At 33.6% G+C, this 13,584-nt stretch overlaps 1 protein-coding gene across 3 annotated transcripts in view; it reads left to right on the forward strand.

The window, feature by feature from the left end:
- The window catches only part of LOC146395592 (uncharacterized), a 795,612-nt gene that overhangs the window by 350,864 nt on the left and 431,164 nt on the right, over positions 1-13,584 (forward strand). The window contains exon 3 of one of the 3 annotated variants that reach the window (XR_014831461.1): positions 11,065-11,120. The exons of the other annotated variants lie outside the window; for them this stretch is intronic. The gene's annotated coding sequence lies outside the window, so the exon portion shown is untranslated. The remainder of the gene's footprint in view (positions 1-11,064; positions 11,121-13,584) is intronic. 3 annotated transcript variants of the gene reach the window in all.

The following is a 13,584-nucleotide window of genomic DNA, read 5'->3' on the forward strand; positions in this document are numbered from 1 at the left end:
ATTATTTTATTACTTGTTTTCCTCCTGTACACACATTTGTCAAGTTATGTACACATTTGCAGTGTATTAAAATATATTTTGATGTAGCACCCCATTGTGAGTACGTGAAACATTTTATATATCCAGTTAGCTAGTAATAGACTTGTGAAAAAAAAAAATGAAGCTCCTGTCGTAGCTCAGTGCAAACGAATCTGACTAGCATCCATGAGGACTCAGGTTCGATCCCTGGTTTTGCTCAGTGGGTTAGGGATCTGGCATTGTTGTCACAGGCATAGCTCAGATCCTGCATTGCTTGGCTCTGTTATAGACAGGCAGCTATAGCTTCAATTCAGCCCCTAGCCTGGGAACTTCCATATGCCGTGGGTGCAGCCCTAAAAAGGCAGAAAAAAAAAAAAAAAAAAGAAAGGAAGGAATAAAATTAAATAACGCTGGGCTTGTAGGTTCTTTCAAAATTTGTAATTATGAACAATATTATTATAAGCATATTTTTGATTGAGGTATAATTGACATGTATCATTGCATTAGTTTCATGTGTACAATACAATGATTCAATATTTGTGTACATTTCAAAGTGTATGGTTAGACACTTTTTTTGATGAAACCTTTTAAGATTTATAGTATTTGTCTTTCTCTAACATTTTACTTAGCCTAATGCCCTCAAAGTCCATCTATGTTGTCCCAAATTGCAAATTCTTTTTTTAATGATTTTTATTTTTTCCATTATAGTGGGTTTATAGTGTTCTATCAGTTTTCTACTGTACAGCAAAGTGACTCAGTCACACATACATATATTTACATTATTTTTCTCACATTATCCTACACTACGCTCCATCACAAGTGACTAGTTATAGTTCCCAGTGCTATAACAGCAGGATCTCATTGCTTATCCATTCCAAATGCAATAGTTTGCATCTATTAACCCCAGATTCCCAGTCCATCCTACTCCTTCCCTTCCCCCTTGGAAACCATAAGACTATTTTCCAAGTCCCTGAGTTTCTTTTCTGTGGAAAGGTTCATTTGTGTTGAATATTAGATTCCAGATACAAGTGATATCATATGGTATTTGTCTTTCTCTTCCTGACTTACTTCACTTAGTATGAGAGTCTCTAGTTGCATCCATGTTGCTGCAAATGGCATTGTTTTGTTCCTTTTATGGCTGAGTAGTATTCTGTTGTGTATATATACAACATCTTCCTAATCCATTCATCTGTTGATGGACATTTCAGTTGTTTCCATGTCTTGGCTATTGTGAACAGTGCTGCCATGAACATGCAGGTGCATGTGTCTTTTTCAAGGAAGGTTTTGTCTGGATATATGACCAAGAGTGTGGCTGCTGGGTCATATGGTAGTTCTACATTTAGTTTTCTGAGGTACCTCCATACTGTTCTCCATAGTGGTTGTACCAATTTACATTCCCACCAACAGTGTAGGAGGGTTTCCTTTTCTTTACACCCTCTCCAGCATTTTTTATTTGTGGACTTATTAATGGTGGCCATCCTGACAGGTGTGAGGTGATACCTCATAGTAGTTTTGATTTTCATTTCTCTAATAATCAGTGATATTGAGCATTTTTTCATATGCTTGTTGGCCTTCTGTATATCTTCTTTGGAGAAATGTCTATTCAGGTCTTCTGCCCATTTTTCAATTAGGTTGTTGGTTTTTTTGCTGTTGAGTTGTATAAGTTGGCAACTTCATTCTTTTTATGTCTGAATAATATTCTTTTGTATATATAACACATTTTCTTCATTCATCTGTTGATGGACACTTAGATTGTTTCCATATCTTTGATCTTGAAAATAATTCTGCAGTGAACATGGGGGTGCATATATCTTTTTGAATTATTGTTTCTGTTTTTGGATAAAATGAATACCCAGAAGTGGAAGTACTGGAGCATCTGGAAGTTCTATTTTTAATTTCTTACGGAACCTCTAGTTTACCATAGTGGCTACACCAATTTACAGTCTCATCAACTGTGCACAAGGGTTCTCTTTACTTCATATTCTCACTAACACTTGTGACTTGTGGTGTTTTTGATTTTGTTGCCTTTGTAAGGAATGAGGTGATAGCTCATTGTAGTTTTTATTGGCAGTTCTCTGATAATTTGTGATGTTGAACATCTTTTCATATATTTGTTGCTCATTTGTATATCTTCTTGGAAAAAAATATCTATTCAGATCTTCTGCCTATTTCAAAATCAGATTATTTAATGTTGTTTTTTTCTATTAAGTTATATGAGGTTTAAAAAATTTTTTTATTATGGTTGATTTACAGTTTTCTTCCAATTTCTGCTGGACAGTGAAGTGGCCCAGTTACACACATATATACATTATTCTTCTCATGATATTTTCCATCATGTTCTATCACAAGTGTTTTGATATAGTTCCCTGTGCTATACAGTAGGACCTCATTGATTATCTACTCCAAATGCAGTGTTTGCATCTACTAACCCCAAACTCCCAGTCCATCCCACGCCTTCCCCCTCCCCGTTGGCAACCATAGGTCTCTTCTCTATGTCCATGAGTTTGTTTTTGTTTTGTAGATAGGTTCATTTGTGCCATTTTTGGATTGCACATATACGTGATATATCATATGGTATTTGTCTTTTTCTCATTTCCTTTATTTAGTATGAGAATCTCTAGTTCCATCCATGTTGCTGCAAATAGCATTATTTTGTTTGTTTTAAAAGCTGAGTAATATTCCATTGTGTATATGTTCCATATCTTCTTAAATCCATTCATCTATCAATGGACATTTAGTTTGTTTCCATGTCTTGTGAAGAGTGATGCAATGAACATAGGGCTTTATGTATCTTTTTGAATGAAAGTTTTGTCTGGATATATGCCCAGAGTGGGATTGCTGGATCATGTGGTAGTTCTATATTTAGTTTTCTGAGATACCTCCATATTGTTTTCCATAGTGGTTTTACCCATTTACATTCCCACCGATAGTGTAAGAGGGTTCTCTTTTCTTCTACACCATTTTCAGCATTTGTTATTTGTAGACTTATTAATAATAGCCATTCTGACCAGTGTGAGGTGATACCTCATTGCAGTTTTGATTTGAATTTATTTTAATAAGTTTTGTATTTTGAATATTAATCCCTTATCAGATATATAATTTACAAATATTTTCTCCCATTCTATAATTTGCCTTTTCATTTTGTGAATGGTTTCTTTTTCTGTGCAGAATCTTTTCCATTTTATATAGTCTTACTTGTTACTTTTTTTGTTTTTTGTTGCTTTTGCTTTTGGTATCAGATTCAAAAAATCATCATCAAGACCTGTCAAGTGGTTTACAACCTATGTTTTCTTCTAGGAGTTTTATGGTTTTAGGTCTACATTCAAGAATTTCCTTATTCCATTTTGAGTTACTTTTGTGTATGGTGTGAGATATTGGTCCAGTTTCATTCTTTTGCACGTTGCTGTCAGGTTTTCCAACACCATTTATTAGAAAGACAGTTATTTCCCCATTGTACACTCTTAGTTTCTTTGTTATAAATTAATTGACCTTATGGGCTTATTTGGGGGCTCTCTATTCTATTCCGTTGATTTATATGTCTGTTTTTCTGCTAATACCTTACTGTTTTGATTACTATGTCTTTGTAATATAGTTCAAAATCAGGAAGCATGATGCCTCCAGCTTTTTCTTTCTCAAGTTTGCTTTAGCTAGTAGTGGTCTTTTAGAGTTCCATATACATTTTAGGATTGTTTATTCTATTCCTATGAAAACACCATTAGGATTTTGATAAGGATTGCACTGAATCTATAGATTGCTTTGGGTAGGATGGACATTTTAACAATATTAATTCTGTCACTCCATGAACATGGAATATCTTTACATTTATTTGTATCTCTTTCAGTTTCTTTCATTAAGGTTTTATATTTTTCAGTGTACTCTTTGTGCATTTTATAATGTGACTCCTGTAATGTAAACACTATGATTTAGCAATTTTACTCATATGTATTTACTAAAAGACATACCTAAAAGATCTTTTTTGCTTATTTATAAAATAGCCATGTTTTAGTTAATATATGTTTCAAATATCTTCAACTCCATGACTTTTCACTCTTTTTGTGATACATTTCAATGAACAGAAGTTTTCATTTTAATGTGACCAAACTGATCAATCTTCCACTCTTCTGAAATTTATATCTACTTAAATTTTCTTCCATAGATCCTTAACAAACTAAAAATAAAAGAAAAACTCCTCACCTTAGTACAGAACACCTATAAAAACCCATGACTAACATCGTACTTAATATTTAAAGACTGATTGCTTTCTTCTTAAGACTGGTAATAAGACAAGGGTGTCTCCTCTTGATACTTCTATTCAATATTGGAGGTTCTAGCTGGGGAAATTAGGCAAGAGAAAGAAGTGAAATACATGTAGATTGAAAATAAAGAAGTAAAGTTATTTTTATTAACAAATGAGATGATCTTGTATATAGGAAAATCCTAAAGAATGTACTAAAAACCTAACAGAATGTATTAGCAAGTTCAGCGAAGTTGCAGGATACAAGATTGATATATAAAACAATTTTTCCTAACACTACTGATGAACAATCTGAGCATAAAATAAAAAAATGTTATAAGTGAAGAAAACATAGGTTGTAAACCAAAAAATAAAAATAAAATTCTTAAGAGTAGCTTTAACAAAAGAAGGACAAGACTTTATTAAAGTAAGTTAAATAAGACATGAATAAATGGAAAGACATTAAGACTGAAAGACTTAATATTGTTAAGATGGAAATACTTTATAAACTGACCTATAGAGTCAGTGTAATCCCTATCAAAATCTAGGGTTTTTTTTTTTTGCAGTAATTATAAAATTCATATGGATTTATAAGGAATAAAAATAGCCAGTCTTGAAAAAGAACATAGTCGGAGATATTACACTTCCCAATTCAACACTTACTGTAAAGCTATAATAATTGAGATAGCACAGTACTACTATAAGAATAGATATATCAATAATTGGAATAGAATTGAGAGTGTAGAAATATATCTTTACATTTTTGGTCAGTTGATTTTCAGCTGACCAATTAGGGTGCCAAGACCAATTAATGAGGAAAGAACTGTCTTTTCATCAGATCTTGCCAGGAAACTGGATTTCCATATTCAAAGGAATGAATTTGAATCTCTGTCTCACAACATACATAAAAATGAGCTAAAAGATCATAGTGAAAGAGCTAAAATTATGAAACTCTCAGAAGAAAGCCTTACAGTACATCTTTATGGACTTAGATTAGGCATTGGTTTCTTAGATACAATACCAAAAGCACAAATGAAAAAATATAAATTAAACTTCTTTCATTTAAAAACTTTTGTGATTCAAATGAAATCATCATGAAAGTGGAAACACAATCCACAGAATGGGAGAAAATATTTGAAAATTATACATTTGACAAAAACCTTATATACAGAATGCATAAAAGATTCTTGCAAGTTAACAATAAAAAGACAAGCCAATTAAAATGTTTAATAAATTTGAATAAGACATTTGTCCAAAGAAGATATACAAATGGCCAATAAGCTCAACATGAAAATATAATCAATATTGATCATTAGGAAACTGCAAGGCAAAACCACAATGGGATACCACTTCACAATTACTAAGATGACTAAAATAAAAAGACAGACAGTATCCAGTGTTGACAGGTTTGTGGAGAAAATGAAGCCCTCATATGTTGTTGGTGGGTTGTAAAATGGTGGTAGCCACTATTGAAAACAGTTGGGCAGTTCTTCCAAATATTAAATATGGTAAGATCATATAATACAACAGTTCCATTTCTATGTAATGAAGACACAAGAGAAATGAAAACAGGACAACATAAAATTTTTTACATAAATGTTCATTATGTAAGTATTATTCATCATAATAGCCAAAAGATAGAGACAACTCAAATGTCCATCAGTTGATGAATGAATAAACAAAATGTCATTTATCTATTCCATGGAGTATTATTCATTTATAACAAGGAATGAATTACTGGTATATGCTTGCTTCAATGTGAATGAATCTTAAAAACATTTTACCAAGTGAAAGAAAACAGTCACAAATGCCAAGATATTGTATGACTCCTTTTAAATGAGCTGTTCAGAATAGTCATATTTACAGAGACAGAAAGTAGACTCTTGGTTGCCAGAAGGTGGGAAGAGGAGTAATGGTTAAAAGTTAAAGTGAATTTGGCAGAGTAGGAGTTGAAAATATTCTAAAATTGGATAGTGGTGGTGGTTGGACAACTCTGTAAATATACTGAAAGTCACTGACTGGTACAATTTAAATGAATGATTTTTATGGTATGTTATTTATAACTTAATGACAATGTTACATAAAAAAGAATCTTATTGACCATCAAGGCTGAAAGATATTTCTCATATTTTCTTGTAATAGTTTTATAGATTTCACTTCCATATTTATCTTTTTTACCCAGATGACATTGATCTTTGTATATGGAATGAGGTAGATGTTCAATTTAAATACCTTTTCAAACAGGTATTTCTCCTGGAACTGTTTATTAAGAAGTTTATCTTGTCCCACGGATTGTTGGTGCCAATTCTCTCATAAATCTAGCATACATTTATTTCACAGATCTTTTCCTGGGCTCTTTATTTTGTACCATCATCTATTTTCCTATTTCTATGCCAGTACCACAATGTCTTTATTGTTACAGCTTTGTAATATTTTTCAATATCCAGTAAAACATGTGCTCCCATATTGCTCTTTTTTCTTCAAGAGTAACATTGTTATTCTTGGTGTTTTCATGTTATCTGCATTTCTAAATAAGTTTAAGTAAGTCATCAAGTTAAAAAAGTAATAAGCACATGCACACACACATAAGCTCACTTGAATTTTTATTGTGATTACATTGCATTTATTAGTTAATTTTGGAAGAATGCCAAATCTTTTGGAATTTCAATATGTTCCAAGTTATGAGCATGATAGGTCTCTTGTTTACTTAGGTCTTAATATTTGCCAGTAAAGTTTTATAATTTCTCATCTAGAGATCTTGTACTCCTTTAATAACATTTACTCCTTGGTTCTCAATTGATATTTTTCCTGCTATGAGAAATTAATTCCTTAAAATTTTTTTTTGTTTCTAACAGTTGCTGGGATACAGAAAAAAAAAACTGACTCTTGTATATTGAACTTTGTATCCAGTGACCTTGCTACATTCCTCTATTATTTTAAGATTTACATAGATGATTTTGGATTTCCTATATGCTTTATCCTTTCATCAGTAAAAAATGACAGTTTTTCTTCTTCACATTTTTATGTCCTTTTAAGAATTCTTAATTCATTTCGTAAAATAAGTGTTGCAAGGAAACAAAGATAGCAGGACACCTTGTCATATTCCTAATACCAAAAGAAAAACTTCTAACCTTTTACCATTAGATAGGACATTGGCTATAGTTCCTTTATCAGATTAAATAAATTTTCTTCTGTACCATGTTGGATCATTGTTTTTAATTATTTACTCCCTCTCTATGTTAGAATCATACATTTATACACTCTGCCATGTGATTACTCATTGCTTTCCTATGTTGGTGGAATATATTTTCCTATCTCTTGATGTTGGGCTTTGCCATGTGACCTTTTTTTGATCAATGGGATATTACTGAATGTGATGTAAGCAAATATTTTATGTGTGGTTGCATGTTTTTGTTTTGTTTTGTCTTCTCAGCCTTCTGCCATCCACCATGAAACAAATATACACTGGTTAGCTTCTTATACAAGTAGAATGAGAAAATGCATGAAGCCAATTTAAACACAGAACTCATCCTAAGTCCAACCAATGATAGCTAAGCCCATCAGATCCATTACTTACTTAGTGACTTGTACTTACTGTTGGAACTCACTCATCTTTGAGTTGATACCCAATAGCAGTCCAGTGAAAACTCTGATGTGCCTTCTATTCCTAGTTTGCTAAAAGATTTTTTTTTTTATAAATAGACTTAGAATTTAGTCAAACACTTTATCTGCGTTTATTAAGATGATAATTTCCCCCCTTTTCTACTTATGTGGTAATTTATGTTCTTTGATTTTAAATGTTTAACAAAGCCTATATTCCTGGATCTAAAAAATAAGAATAAACTAAGGTATTCTTCTCTTCAGATTTTGCTTGCTTATTTGCTTGTTTATTTATTTGTGCATTTCTGTTCATGAGATGGATTGACCTGTCAATTTTAAGTGTCATATTGTCCTTATATGGTTTTGTTATCAGTGTTATGCCATTCTTTTAAAGAGTTTGGGTAATTATTTCTGGCATTATTTCCTCCTTCAGTAGCATTGATAACGTTATTTAATGAAGGCTTATTTGTTTGAGATGGTATTTATGACATCATTTATTTTAAAAAATTATTATTATGGACTGATCAATCTTTCTACTTCATTTTGACATAGTTAGAGGGGATTTGCCTGTGAATTTGTCAGAAACCTGAGGTTTTATTGTTTGTGTTGCTTCAAACCAAGTTCAGGGTCCCTGGAATAGCACATGTGGCATATCATAGATCTAGATTCATGCTGGGGTTGCTCTGAAGTCATAACTTCTCAGGGACATTTCTCCCCTTTTCATTTTCTCTGCAGATCACCAGCATTGAGAGGAGGTAGATCATGTCTACGTCTTTAATGTCAACCTGGGCAAATAGGTTCTTGTGACCCATCTCAGAAAAGAAAGGTTCTCTTACAAGCCTCCCTACTCTAGACAGAAGTGGGGCCTTTGAACTCTGTCTTTCTGGCCCAGCTAGGAGCAGAATTCACAGGCTTGATTTCCAGACAAAAGTAGCTTTTGACTCTTCAACATTCTCTTTATCCTTTGATTATGGACTTTCAACCAAAACTTGGCCAAGAAGCTCCCCTTGGTCTTTTTAGGTTTGTATTGGGGAAGAGTAAAAGTCAGAATAACACATAGAGGAGATGATGAAATTTGAGATTGTTCTATCTTAATCCCTGGTTTCTGATGTTTTGTGATAATGATAAATGCAAAACACTCTGGGCTTCTACTCTCTTTTTTTCCTGTGAATTATATTGCTTCATATTCCATTTTCTCACCAATCATCAGCTAAAGCACTGTGAACCCCTTCTTTCCAACATATATATTCCTTTCAATTGGGCATGTGGCACAGGCAATAAAAGAACCATCCCATCAGCTACAGTTCCCTGTAGGGAACTTTTCTAGGATAATTCTACATATGTTATAAAAGAATAGGAGGTCTAAGTCTACACCTAGGTTTTTTTGTTTGTTTGTTTGTTTGTTTGTTTTTACTTAAATTGTGGTCACTGGTCCTTTCCAGAAAAAAAGTGCTTAGAGCCATTGTGTAAGGCAACACTGAACTTGATACATCTTTGGCCTATAAGAGAAGGGCATTTCTTATTTGAATATAGCCAGGAAATCACCTCCAAGGATGCCATATTTTTTTTCAAATAAAGACATCTCTTTCTGAGCACTGCATATCCTCCTGGCTGCATGCTTTGTCTTCTCAGTCTTGGCTGTTTATTTGTACTTTGCCTTTCACAAAGGACTCCTCTGTGCCTCTTCCCTCTGCTTGTTAGAGGAGGCTTTCCTCATGTCAGTACAGAAGCAGCTGTGATATTTGGGGTGCATGGTTTAACATTAAAAAAGAGGAAAGTAAACTAATTTAACAAGCAGAGATACTAATAGCTTTTTAGTAACTTGGGAATGTCTTCTCTTTCTCCTAGCCTCCACTATCATGCCAAGAGGCACCTCCAAATAACAATGATTATGACTGATGATATGGCAGTGTCTTCCGGGGCCCATCCATCACATGAAAACTCAGTTCAGTGCTGCTTCACTTGTGCTAGATGTGGCCTCTGAGACTGGAGTTTGGCTGTGCTCCAACACCCTTTTCTGGCTTCTGTCCTGATGTTTTTATATATGATCTGCAGGTGTTACTGATATAATTTCTCCAGAAATTATATATGATGTCATGCTTGCTAACCTAGATTTTCTTGTGGTCAGTATAATATAAGAAAACACCCTAAAAATGGAATCACTGATGATTACATAATAACATCCTAGAAATAACTTTGTGTGCCTGTGTTTGAGATGAGAGCATATGGTTATCTCTGATTTAGATTTGCTTTTGAGAATTAATTTAATTTGAAATGATCTATACAGGCTAACATTTAGAATGAAACATATGATTATAATTTTAGAATTATAAAGAGGTATGATTCAATCCCTTTTGTGGATTTCAGAGATAAGGTATTTGGAAAAAGTTAGAGGAGGATCTTGACTTGAGATGATCTGATATAAGCAGGTGTGATGGGCTGAAATTAAGGATAGGCTTTATTCACACCAAACGAGAGAACCTTTTCCATGGCTGTTGTGCTGATTTGTGCAGTTCACTCTAAGCACTGTGAACATTTACTGTTTCCACCTTTCTTTCCTAAAAGCAATCTAGACAGATGGAATATACCAAGCCACATATCAGTAAAGAAGGTTGACTCTTGGGAATATAATATGACTCTAAAAGGTTCCATTTGGAAATTTCACTATATCTAGGTTGGTAATGAGAAAAATTCCAAACCAAAATAACAAATGACCTCAGTATAAATTTTTAAGTCCAAATCTCCCATGATTTGCATATAGCCAAACAAAATCAGGAGGAGAAAAGGGTCTTTGGGATCCTTGGAGTTAATAAGATTTGTGACAGCTCCCGTAGTGGTTATATAACATTGTCCTTTCCAATGAGTTATGAGGAGTCTGGTGAAAAATTCAGGAAAGGTAAATTAAATGAAATGTCCTAGAAAGTGAGCCAGGACATTAGGTTGGATGCGGACACTTTCTGTTCCTAAAATATCTTGATTTTTATTCCTCTCATTCTTCAGCTAGTTTGTAGACAAAAATATTTTCTCATACAAAAGATTTTTCTCACTCAAAAAATTGGATATTCCTAGTTGTAGCAGTAATAATGAAATCAGTAATACATAATATGTATTGAGCATCTTTCTTATATTAGATACTATTATTAAATATTTTATATACATGATTATGAATCCTCACAAATATTAGGTTAGCTAGTATTTTCTTTGTTTTACAGATTTGAGAAACAAGGTCTCAGAGAGGTTAAAGGTTTTGCTCAGTTTCACGTAACTGGTAAGTGGTAAAGTGGAGATTTGAATAAAGATCTGTTTGGCTCTAAGTCTGCAATGTCATACTCCTCTCCTAGTGATATATAATATCTTTTATCTATTTACAGTAAGCAAGTATGTCACACAATCCTGATTAATTCATTAACAATTAACAATCTTGCAGAGGCTATTTCTTCTTTAAAGTTGATGAATTAAGGAACAAAAATACAGAGAACTGAGTGATGTACCCAGGTTCCCTCAATTAGAAAGAGGCACGATTTGGACTGAACTTAAATCTTCTGCATCTTCGTCCATGTCACTTTCATTGTACAGCCTTAGCTTGGCCACAGGAAAGAAATCTTAGATATTTACGCCATTTCCAGGAAGTAAATGTTACCATTCCTTTAAAAACAATCAAAACAATTAAAAGGAGGAACCACTTAGCAAATAAGTACTACTGACCTGTTTCTTCACTTTGCAGTCAGGAGAATTTTAGTTTAGTTTTCGGTTCTAGTCAAAGAGTCATATCAAGTGTCTGATTAAGAAAAGTCTTCCTTCAAAAACTATGTTCCTATAGCAAAGTATTAGACAAGAACATAGAGCTGTCCATGGCTCTAAAATTATTTTTTAAATCCTGGAATGCTGTGTATATAACCTGGGGTAATTTCATCTGAGTTTGGAAAATCAATTCCTGAGTAGGTGGCACAGCTGCACAGATCTGTAACTATAGGGATTTGTATTTTCTGATTGAATAACAGTGGTGTGTTCAGAATTAACTCAGATGATCAATATGGTCATAGATATTTTATTGAAAGTGAATGCTGATTGTATGCCCAGGTTCCTCTTAATACAACTCTTGGTGATTGTGTGTGTGAAGAGAAGTTTGGATGGTGGGAATGAGAAAGGAAATAAACAGTGTCTAACTATGAAGTGAGCAAGAGGAGAAGACCTCATAAAAATATATGCATCATTTGCAATTGATTTTTACCTCCTATTCTTTACTTTCTGGAAATGGAAGTCCATTGTTAATGACAAGCTGTCAGAGTTAGTCATCACTTTATTAGATTTCTCCATAGCTTTTTAAACCTATTGACCATGTTTCAAATGATGAAATGCATTTCTCTTGGTTCCTACATTTCCAATGTCTTCATTTAGAATCTCCTTTTCAGGCTACTTTAATCTATGTATTCCTTAAGAGTTCTAGTCCCACCCCCCCAAATAAATCAGTAATAAAACAAACTCTGTATACTTTATGATATAAATAAATTCAGATATCACTTATAATAACAAATGTGAATGAATGTTCTCTGCTATTACAAGATACAGATTCGGAGTTCCCGTCATGGCGCAGTGGTTAACAAATCCGACTAGGAACCATGAGGTCGCAGGTTCGATCCCTGGCCTTGCTCAGTGGGTTAAGGATCCAGCGTTGCTGTGAGCTGTGGTGTAGGTTGCAGACACGGCTCGGATCCTGCGTTGCTGTGGCTCTGGTGTAGGCCAGTGGCTACAGCTCCGATTCGACCCCTAGCCTAGGAACCTCCATATGCCACAGGAGCCGCCCTAGAAAAGGCAAAAAAAGACCAAAAAAAAAAAAATACTAAGTGGGTTATATTTTTATATTGATTCAAGATAAAATTTATGATGAAAATATAGCACTTACTACTGTCAAATATATTTTTATGTGTTTTCTTGCTAGTTTTTTCACAGATTGCTTGACTGGAATGTTAGCTACACAAAAACAGGGACATTGCTAGGGATTCCTTCTCCTTAGAAATTGTCAAATACAATGGAACACAAATGTAGTGAAAGATTTTTAAGTCAGTCTTTGATTACACAGCCAAAAATCAAACAAAATGAAAAGAGATAGAGGGACTGATTAATGTAATTTAAAAAGTCTATTTGTCAGATGTATCTTGAATGATGTCTCTTGCAGCAGAGGATTAACTAACTTATTTAATAAACACATATTAAGCACCTGCCAGAGTATATGGTTCTAATGTTGCAGAATTTGTTGTTTGTCTAATACAATGCTGTAAAAGCATTTCCCCTTTTCATCACTGCCTTGTACCCCACATGCTTTTGAGGAGGCAACTGAGTGTCTTAGAAAAGTGTCTCCTGACTCTAGTCATAATCAATCACTAGCAGAAGTGTGTACTGACCATATTAACTGATAACTTGCTTCACATGTGAACATTTGTAAGATGCATAAGTTTTAAAGTTTAGTGTCTATATTCAGAGAACATGTACAACAAACTAGTCTGAGACTCTGCACAAACTTAGAAAAGAGGGAGATAAAAGGTATTTTTTAAAATTAGACATTTAAAGGTTGTGGAAAAATAAGAAATCAGTGAGAAAATTATGAGCCATTCGTGAGGAAATGGTTTCAGTAATCACCTTAGCACAAGGCTGTTGACATAATTTATACTTATATATTCAAAAGTATGCCCAGGAGGAAATCTTTGGCATGCTTGATTTGCAGTTTTTAAAAT

Source organism: Sus scrofa, chromosome 16, assembly GCF_054392235.1.
Source record: "Sus scrofa isolate SSC_HxYL_T2T_F1_AM1 chromosome 16, Sscrofa_HxYL_maternal_Yorkshire_Landrace_v2.0, whole genome shotgun sequence".
Taxonomy (NCBI): domain Eukaryota; kingdom Metazoa; phylum Chordata; class Mammalia; order Artiodactyla; family Suidae; genus Sus; species Sus scrofa.